Source organism: Hipposideros armiger, unplaced genomic scaffold (genome assembly GCF_001890085.2).
Source record: "Hipposideros armiger isolate ML-2016 unplaced genomic scaffold, ASM189008v1 scaffold_281, whole genome shotgun sequence".
NCBI lineage: Eukaryota > Metazoa > Chordata > Mammalia > Chiroptera > Hipposideridae > Hipposideros > Hipposideros armiger.
In genome coordinates this window covers 361383-371723 of record NW_017731631.1, presented here as the reverse complement: position 1 = coordinate 371723, position 10341 = coordinate 361383, and positions in this window count along the sequence as shown.

The following is a 10341-nucleotide window of genomic DNA, read 5'->3' as shown; positions in this document are numbered from 1 at the left end:
TTTACTTCCTTGGTTTTATTCCTGGCTGTTGATGTCACAAAAGTGGTGGAGTGAGGAGTCCTTCTTGAAATTTCTTTGAAGTTACAACAAATTGAATAGCTGTAATTCAACAAAATATAACCTAAGCAACACACATGTCTGAGAGATCTGCACATCTAATAATCTGAAGGTGGGCAAATAGGGTGAGCAAAGGAGGAGGGAAAGGGTTGAAATGCAGAGACATGGGCCATGGACTGCAGGATGCAGTTTACCCAGAGCTCACTGCAGTCTCAGAGGAGGGAAGAATTCGGGTTGTAGGCACCCTTTTGGTGGCCCACTGCCTTGCCTGAGGGAAGAGCATATAATTCAGCTGAACCCAGAGTCTGGGGCAGAGACACTGGAGCAAAGACCAAGTATAGAAGGAAGATAACTTGTTTAAGCACTCGCGTCCAGGTTAAAAAAAAAGACACAAATGCTGGCCAAATTTCTCCACTCTAGCAGAGCTCATCCCCACCCCCACCACCTCAGTATTAGAAGCAAGACCCAGAAGAAACTGTAGCAGTGTGAGATTAAAAGGTAGAATATATATTGTCCTGAGAACTGGAGAGACAGTCCTGCAGTTGCAGATGCACAGTGCAACAAATTCCTGTGATAGGAAAGAAACTTTAGGGGTGAGAAGGCGTGGGCTGGCGGTTGCCATTAGTGGGAGCCAGAAATACACCAGACACTTCTCTCATTCCACCCTACCCCACCTTTCTGGGTGGATCCTTGTGGGGACAACTTAATCTTCTGAGACACACAGGCTCTGCATCTGGCTGCAGTGACAACATTGGGATTTCAGAAGCTCAGAAATCTACCACAATCTGAGAACAAGGTTACCTGCTCACAGATGAAGCCCACTTTCCAGAAATCCCCCCATTGCGTGGGAATCCATAACAGGGCAAAAGAAAAAAAATGCTACAGTGGGAGAGAAAATAAAAGGCTGCAGTGGGAAAGAAAATAAATCGTTCCAGCAACACCTACCAGAAAGCAGAAGAAAGACCTTTTCATATCAACCTCCTGCAGAACCTACTCCTGTAGATACCCAGGAAATGAAATAGTAATTCATTAATTACCACGAATAACCAAGTTTAACAAGGCAGCTCAGAAAGAAATTGAAAACACTTCAGAAAACAACTTAAAGACATGGAAATATGTGGCTTAAGTGACAGAGAATTCAAGGTTGTAGTCCTGAAAAAACTCAGAGATGCAAGAAAACACAGATAGATAGTTTAGTGAACTCAGAAACACAAACAAAGCACAAAAGTAATATTTTACCAAAGAGATTGAAGTTTTAAAAAAGAACCAAATAGAAATTTTGGATATGAAGAACTCAATAAAGGAAGTGAATAATGAAATAGCCAGCTTAGAAAATAGACTTGACTGGATAGGGGAAAGAATTAGTGCTATATAAGATAAAAACCTGAAATGACACTGATGGAAGAAAAGACTTGAGAGTTAAAAGAAAGAAAGAACTCTACAATAAATTTCTGACTCCATCAGAAAGAACAACATAAGAATAACAGGTATACTAGAAGGAGAAGAGAGGGAGAAAGAAACAGAGTGTTCACTCAAACAAATAGTTGATGAAAACTTTCCAAACTGTGGAAAGAACTAGATATTCAAATCCAGAAAGCAAACAAAACACCTAATTACCTCAATCCCAACAGGCCTTCTCCAAGGAACATTATATTGTAGCTGTCAACGATTAATGTTGATGAAAAAATTCTCAAGGAAGCCAGTGGAAAACAAGCAGTAACTTATAAGGAAAGTCCATTAGATTATCATCCGATTTTTCAGCAGAAACTCTAGAAGCCAGGAGGGAGTGGAAGCAAATATTTGAACTATTGAAAGAGACAAATTATGAGCCAAGAATAATACATCCAGCAACATATCCTTTAGGTATGAAGGAGGAATACAGACCTTATCAGAGATATACAGAAGCTGAGGGAATTTTTTGAAACATGGTCTGCATTACAGGAAATAATGAAGGAGGATATTAGACATGAACCAAAAAATCAAAAGCATAGAAATGATGAGCAAGATTACTAACAAACAGATGGAAGCAGGAAATGGCAACCCCTACACAAAGTAGGCAATATACACTTAAACATAACATAAAGGGTAAAGAAGATTAAAAAAAATTAAATAAAGGGAAAAAGAGAAGAAAAAGACAACTCGCTACTGCAAGTGAGAAATCAACTCACAGTGTAAGTGGGGATAACTTATGACAACAAAAACATAAAAGAGTAGAGAGTAAAAGTCTGAACCTGTAAAGGGGAATGAAGATAAGAAGCATGTTGAAGAAAATAGACTACTGTATATATGAATCTTTCATTTATATAAACTTAATAGTAACCACTCAAAACAATCCAGATTGAGACATATAACATACAAAAGAGGAAGCAGGAGGAAAACTCATATAACAGCACCATACTAAAATAACAGACATCAACAAAAAGGCAACAAAAATGGAGGCACTGAGCTACCAGAAAACAAAAGATAGAATGGCTATAGGAGACCCTCATGTATCAATAATCACTCTAAATATAAATATAAATGAACTTATCTTACTAATTAAAACGCATAGTAGAAGATTGGATCAAAACCAAAACCCAACCATATGCTGCTTCTAAAAGACACATCTCAGCTACAAGGCCAAATATAGTGAAATGGTGGAAATTAACACTCAAGCCAATGGTATTCAGAGAAAAACAGGTGTACCCATACTGATATCAGATGAAACAGACTTCAGGATAAAAAAAAGTAACAACAGACAAACATCGACATTTCATAATGATAAAGGGGACAATACAACAAGAAGACATAACAGTCATCAATATTTATGCCCCCAATCAGGGAGCACTGAAATATCCAAAGCAACTACAATCAGAACTAAAGCGAGAAATTGACTAAAATACAATTATAGTAGAGGACCTAAATACATCATTGACGGTTATGGATAGATCATCCAAACAGAAAATCAGGAAGGAAATATCAACCTTAAATGGCACATTAGACCAGATAAACATAATTGGCATTTATAGAGTACTTCATCATGGAATACCAGACTATACATTTTTTCTAGTGTACGTGGAATATTCTGCAGGATAGACAATATGTTAGGACACAAAATTAACCTCAGCAAATTTAATAAGATTCAAATCATACCAACCATATTCTGTGATCACAAGGCTTTGAAACTGGATATCAATTGTGAAACAAAAGCAGGAAAGCCCAAAAATATGTGGAGATAAAGCAACATGCTATTAAAGAACAACTGGCTCAAAGGAGAAATAAGAGGAGAGATAAAAAATACATAGAGGGCCGGCCGAGTGGCGCGATGGTTAAGAACTGGCTTGGGATGCCAGAGAGCCCCAGTTCGGATCCCACATATAAGGGCTAGTTACACTGCCCTGCACAGCTAAGATGCTGAACAACAGCTCAACCTGGAGCTGGGCTGCCGTGAGTTGCCGGCGACGGCGTAGGCTGCAGCCCCTGTGGCATTGGGTTGCCATGGGCTACCGTGTGTGGCCCACAGCCAGCGTGAGCGGCCGTCCAGAAGCCGGCGACTGATCTGCCTCACCTGGGAAAAGCGCAATGATGGTGCCAGCTTGGGCCAGTGAAGCAACATCCTCCACAACTAGACTGAAGAACAAAAGGACAGCAACTTGTCTGTTCCCCTTCCCCCAATTCCCCAGCACTGTTCCCATCCCCCCAATTCCCCAATTAACAAAATACATAGAAACAATGAAAATGAAAATACACCTTACCAAAACTATCAGGATGCAACAAAAGCAGTACTAACAGGAAACTTTATATCATTACAAGACTATCTCAAAACACAAGAAAAATCCCAGATAAAGAACCTCACATTACACCTTAAAGTACTAGAATAAAAGAACAAATGAAACCAAAGGCAGCAGAAGGAAAGAAATAATAAAAAATTAGATCAGAACAAAGTGAAACAGAGAATTAAAAAACAATAGAAAAAAATAATACAACAAAGAGCTGGTTCTTTGAAAAGATGAATAAAATTGACAAACCCTTGGCTAGACTCACTAAGATAAAAAGAGAAGACACAAATAAACAAAATTGGAAGTGAAGTTACCACGGGTACCACAGAAATACAAAGAATCGTACAAGAATACTATGAAGGCCTATATGCTACCAAATTAAAAAAACCAGAAGAAATGGATATTCTTAGAAACATATAGTCTTCCTAGACTGAATCACAAAGAACAAGAAAATCTAAATAGACTGATCAACCATCAAGTAATTGAATCAGTCATCCAAACCTTCCCAAAAGCGAAAGTCCAGGATTAGATGGCTTCACTAGTGAATTCTACCAAGCATTCAAAGAGGACCTAACACCTGTCCTCCTCAAGCTCTTTCAAGAAGTTGAATAAAAGGCAGTACTTCCTAACTCATTCTATGAGGTGAACATAACCCTGATACTAAATTTGGGAATGATACACAAAAAAGAAAATTATAGACCAATATTTCTGATGAATACAGAAGCAAAAATCCTAAACAAAATTCTAGCAAATCAAATACAACAATGCATTAAACAGATTATACAGCATGACCAAGTGGAGTTCATCCCAGTGACACAAGAATGATTCAACAGAGCAAATCATTCAATGTGATACACCACATAAACAAAATAGAAGATGAAAATCATGTGATTATATCAATAGATGCAGAAAAGACATTTGACAAGATAAAACATCCATTTATGATTAAAACACTTAATAAAATGGGTATAGAAGGAAAATACCTTAACATAATAAAGGCCATCTACAACAAACCCTCAGATAACATCATAACTAATGAAAAACTGAAGACTTTTGCTCTATGTTCAAGAATAAGACTGGGTTGTCCCATATCACCACTGCTATTCAACATAATATTGGAAGTCCTAGCCAGAGCAGTCATGCAAGAAAAATACATAAAAGGCATCTGAACTGGAAATGAAGAAGTTGGATTGTCACTTTTTGCCATTAATATGATTCTTTTTTTTTTAAAAGATTTTATTGGGGACTTGGGGGAGGGAAACAGTGTTGGAGAATTGGAAAACAGGACCAGCCAAGTTGTTGTTTTTCAATCTTCGTTGTGGAGGTTGCCAGTCACCATCTGGCTGCCCATCGACAGCTCGTGGCCTCTAAGCTCAAGGTGCTATATTCAATCTTAGTTTCGGGTGGGCGTAGCCACAACCCTATGTGAGTCGAACCAGCAGCCCTGTTGTTAAGAGAGCATGCTCTGTCCACTGAGCCATCCAGGTAGCAGCTCAGCTCAGGGTGCTGAGTTCAGTCTTAGTTGTGGGTGGGCGTAGCCCACCATCAAACAGGCAATCTTGTTACACCAGCTGAGCCATCCTGCCACCTGTTGGCAGCTCAGTGACAGCTCAGCTTGGGCACAACGTCACTGGCCCATGTGGGAATTAAACCGGCAGCCCTGTTGCTCAGAGCTCGCACTCTTAAGCCAACTCTTAACCAACTGAGCCAGTTGGCTTGCCCAACATGAATCTTTATTTAGAAAACCCTAAAGATTCCACCCACAAGATATTAGAGACAATAAACGAATACAGTAAAGTTGCCGACTACCAAATCAATATGCAAAAATCCATTGCATTCCTATATAATAATAATGAAATTTCAGGAAAAGAAATGAAAAAAGCCAATCCCTTTGCAATTGCAGTTGGGAAAAAAAGAATAAAATACCTAGGAATAACCTTAACAAAGGATTCGAAGGACCTATACACTGAAAACTGTAAGAATTTTTTAAAGAAAAATTGAAGAACACACAAAGAAATTGAAAAACATTCTGTGTTCATGGATTGGTAGCATCCACATAATTAAAATGGCCATATTACCCACAGCAATATACAGATTTAATGCAATCCCCATTAAAATCCCAACAACAATTTTTAAAGAAATGGAACAAAAAACATCATCAAATTTGTATGAAATCACAAAAGACCCCCAATAGCAAAACCAACAATAAGAAAAAGGAAGGCTGGAGGTATCACACTCCCTGACTTCATCTTGTATTAGAAAAGTGACAATAAACAAAACACCATGTTATTGGCATAAAAACAGACACACAGACCAGTGGAGTAGAAGTGAAAAACTAGAAATTAATCCTCATAAATATGGACAGATAATTTCCTACAAAAGAGCCAAAAATATACAATGAAGAAAAGAAAGCCTCAATAAATGGTGCTAGGAAAATTGGAAAGCCACTTGCAAAGAGTGAAACTAGAGTGCTACCTGTCACCATATGCCAAAATTAACTCAAAGTGGATGAAAGACCTGAACATAAGACGTGAAAAAATAAACTGCATAAAAGGAAACATAAGTAGTAAACTTATGGACCTTGGGTTCAAAGAGAATTTTATGAATTTGACCGCAAAGGCAAGAGAAGTGAAAGCTAAAATAAATGAAAGAGACTATATCAAATTAGAAAGCTTCTGCACAGCAAAAGAAACCATCAACAAAACAAAGAGGCAACCGATCTAATGGGTGAAGATGTTTGCAAACAATGCCTCCAAAAAGGGGCTAATATCTAAAATATATAAAGAACTCATATAACAACAAAAAACAAACAAACAATCCAATTAAACAATGGGCAGAGGACCTGAACAGGCACTTCCCCCAAGAAGATATACAGACCCCTAACAGATACATGAAAAACAAACAAACGCTACTTAACTTCAGTAGCTATTAGGGAAATGGAAATAAAACCACAATGAGATGTCAACTCACCCCTGTTAGAATGGCTGTCATCAACAAGACAAATAATAACAACTGTTTGAGAGGCTGTGGAGTAAAAGAAACCCTCACACACTGTTGGTGGGAATGTAAATTGGTACATCCACAGTCGAAAACAGTATGGTGTTTCCTCCAAAAATTAAGAATGGAATTACCCTATGACCCAGAAATCCCTCTCCTGGTTATCTACCCAAAAATCTGAAAACATTTATCCATAAAGATATATGTGGGGGCCAGCTGAGTGGCTCAGTTGGTTAAGAGCTCGCTCAAGAGTACGAGCTCTGAGCAACAGCAGTTCAATTCCTGGCCCAAACTGAGTTGCCGCTGAGCTGCCAACAAGTGGCAGGATGGCTCAGCTAAAAAAAAAAAAAAGAAGAAAAAAGATAGATATGTGTGTTCTGATGTTCATTGCAGTTTTATTTATGGTGGCCAAGAAGTGGAAACAACCAGTGTCTTTTGATAGATGATTAGATAAAGAAGATGAGGTATATATACACAATAGAATACTATTCTGCCATAAGAAAAGATGAAATATTGCCATTTGCAACAAAATGGATGGATCTTGAGGTCATTATGCTAAGCGAAATAAGTCAGACAGAAAAAGTCAAGAACCATACGATTTCACTGATATGTGGGATATAAAACTGAAAGCAACAAAGGAACAAGAGAAACAAATAAAGAAACAAAAACTTGTAGACATATACACTAGTTTAGTGGTTACCAAAGGGAAAGGGGGGAGAGGTTTGGTATATGAGGGTAAACGGGATCAAATATATGGTGATGGAAGGAGAACTGACTCTGGGTGGTGAACACACAATGTGATATACAGATGATGTATTAAAGAATTGTACACTTGAAACATATATAAGCTTACTAACCATTGTTGCCCCAATAAACGATAATTAAAAATAAATAAATAAATAAATAAATAAGATGAAATATTGCCATTTGTGACAACATGAATGGATCTTGAGATTATTACACTAAGCAAAATAAGTGAGACAGAAAAAGTCAAGAATTATATGACTTCACTCATGTGTGAGATATAAAACTGAAAGCAACAAAGGAAAAAGACAAACAAAAACTCATAGACACAGACAAGGGTTTAGTGGTTACCCAATTTAAGAAGGAACGGGAGATGGTAGGGTAAAGTGGTCAAATATATGGTGACCGAAAGGGAACTGCCTCTGAGTGCTGAGCACACAATATGATATATAGATGAAATTGTATAGAAATTCACACTTGAAACCTATGTAATTTTACTAACCATTGTCACCCCAATAAACTTAACTTAAAAATTTATTCCTAAGCATTTTACCTTTTTTGATGCAATTGTAAATGGGATTGTTTTTTTTCTTTTATTTTTTTTTGTTTAAAGATTTTATTGGGGAATTGAGGGAGGTGAATAGCATTGGGGAATCAGGGAAGGGGAACAGACAAGTTGCTGTCCTTTTGTTCTTCAGTCTAGTTGTTAAGGACATTGCTTCACTGGCCCATGTTGGTATCATTGCACTCTTCCCAGGTGAGGCAGATCGGTTGCCAGTCACTGCGGCTGCTCACGGGGGCTCTTGGCAGCTCATGCCGGCTGTCGGCCACTCACGGTAGCTCACAGCAGCCCACTGCTGCAGGGTCTTTAGTCTACGCTGTCACCAGCGACTCATGGCAGCCCAGCTCCAGGTTGAGCTATTGTTCACCATCTTAGCTGTACAGGGCACAGTGTCACTGGCCCTAATGTGGGATCCGAACCAGTGCCCTGCTGCTCAGAGCTGGCATCCCAAGCCAAATCTTAACCAATGCCACTCAGCCGGCCCAGTGGGGTTGTTTCCTTAATTTCTTTTTCTGATAGTTAATTATTGGTGTATAAACCAGCAACTCATTTCTGAATATTAATTTTGCATCCTGCTACCTTACTAAATTCATTTATCAGTTCTAAGTTTCTCCTGGAATCTTTAGGGTTCTCTATATACAGTGTCATGTCATCTGCAAATAATGACAATTTTACTTCCTCATTTCCAATTTGGATGTTTTTGTTTCTTTTTCTTTTCTGATTGCTGTGGCTAGCACTTCCAGTTCTATGTTGAATAAAAGTCGTGATAGTGGGCATCCTAGTCTTCATCCTGATCTTAATAGGAGTGTTTTTAGCTTTTCATTGAGTATGATGTTAGCTGTGGTCTTGTCATATATGGTCTTTTTTTATGTTGAGGTATGTTCTCTCTATTCCCACACTGCTGAGGGTTTCTATCATAAATGGATGGTGGCTTTTGTCAAATGTTTTTTCTGCATCTATTGATATGATCATATCATTTTTATTTTTCATTTCATTTATGTGGTGTATCAAATTAATTGATTTGTGGACATTGAAACCATACCAGGAACGAATCCTACTTGATCAGGGTATGTAATCTTATTAATGTATTGCTAAAATTGCTTGCTAATATTTTGTTGAAGATTTTTGTATCTATGTTCATTAGGGATATCAGCCTATAGCTTTCATTTTTTGTAATGTCTTTGTCGGGTTTTGGGATCAGGGTAATGGTGGCCTTGGTAAATGAGCTTGGCAGTATTCTGAAATATTTGGAATAGTATAAGTAGAATAGGTATTAATTCTTTTTTTGAATGTTTGGTAAAATTAACCTGTGAAGTCATCTGATCCAGGACATTTGTTTGTTTGGAGCTTGTTGATTACTCATTCAATTTCGTTGGTTGTAATCAGTCTGCTCAGGTCTTTTGTTTCTTCTTGATTCAGTCTTGGAAGACTGTATGCTTCTTGGAATGTATCCATTTCTCCCAGATTGTCTAATTTGTTGCCATTTAGTTGCTTGTAGTATTTTCTTAAACTTTATCTTTGTATTTCTGAGGTGTCTGTTGTCACTTCTCTTTTATTTCTGATTTTGTTTGAGTGCTCTCTGTTTTTTCTTTTTATTTTTTTGAATTTTTATAAGAGTTTATTTGAGTCAAACTGATGACATATTCTGGGGAGTACAATCTCAAATGCTTTTGAAAATAACAGTTGTGCAGCTTATTTCATGCATTTGGAATTAAGAAGAGAACATAAGGAAGATTACATGGAGGTAGGAGAAAGCAAGGCGGGGATTGGATTACAAAATAGTTAACAAGATCATGTGCTCCCTTGAGGGTGGTTACTTCAAAGGTGTATTAACACAGATACACAGAAACAATGGACAGGGCTTGCTAAACCTTTCACTAAAAAGTTATAAGCCTGGGACATGACTACCTACCATGACCTGCCCAGTTAGAAATTTATGATCTGATCACCCTGTGAGGTTACTTTCCATAGAACCCCTTTTTTTTTGCTCACAAGTATATGTGATAACTATGCCTTTCTAATACCTTCCCATTCCTTTCTTCTTTTTCTTCACTTTTTTTAAGAAATTAGTTTCAGTGTACAACACAGTGCAATAGTTATACATTTACCCTTAAAAGTGACAAACTCCCTCCCGCAATGTGCCACCCCACTCCCCCTTGATATCATCTATCTATCTATCTATCTATCTATCTATCTATCTATCTATCTATCTATCTATATTAC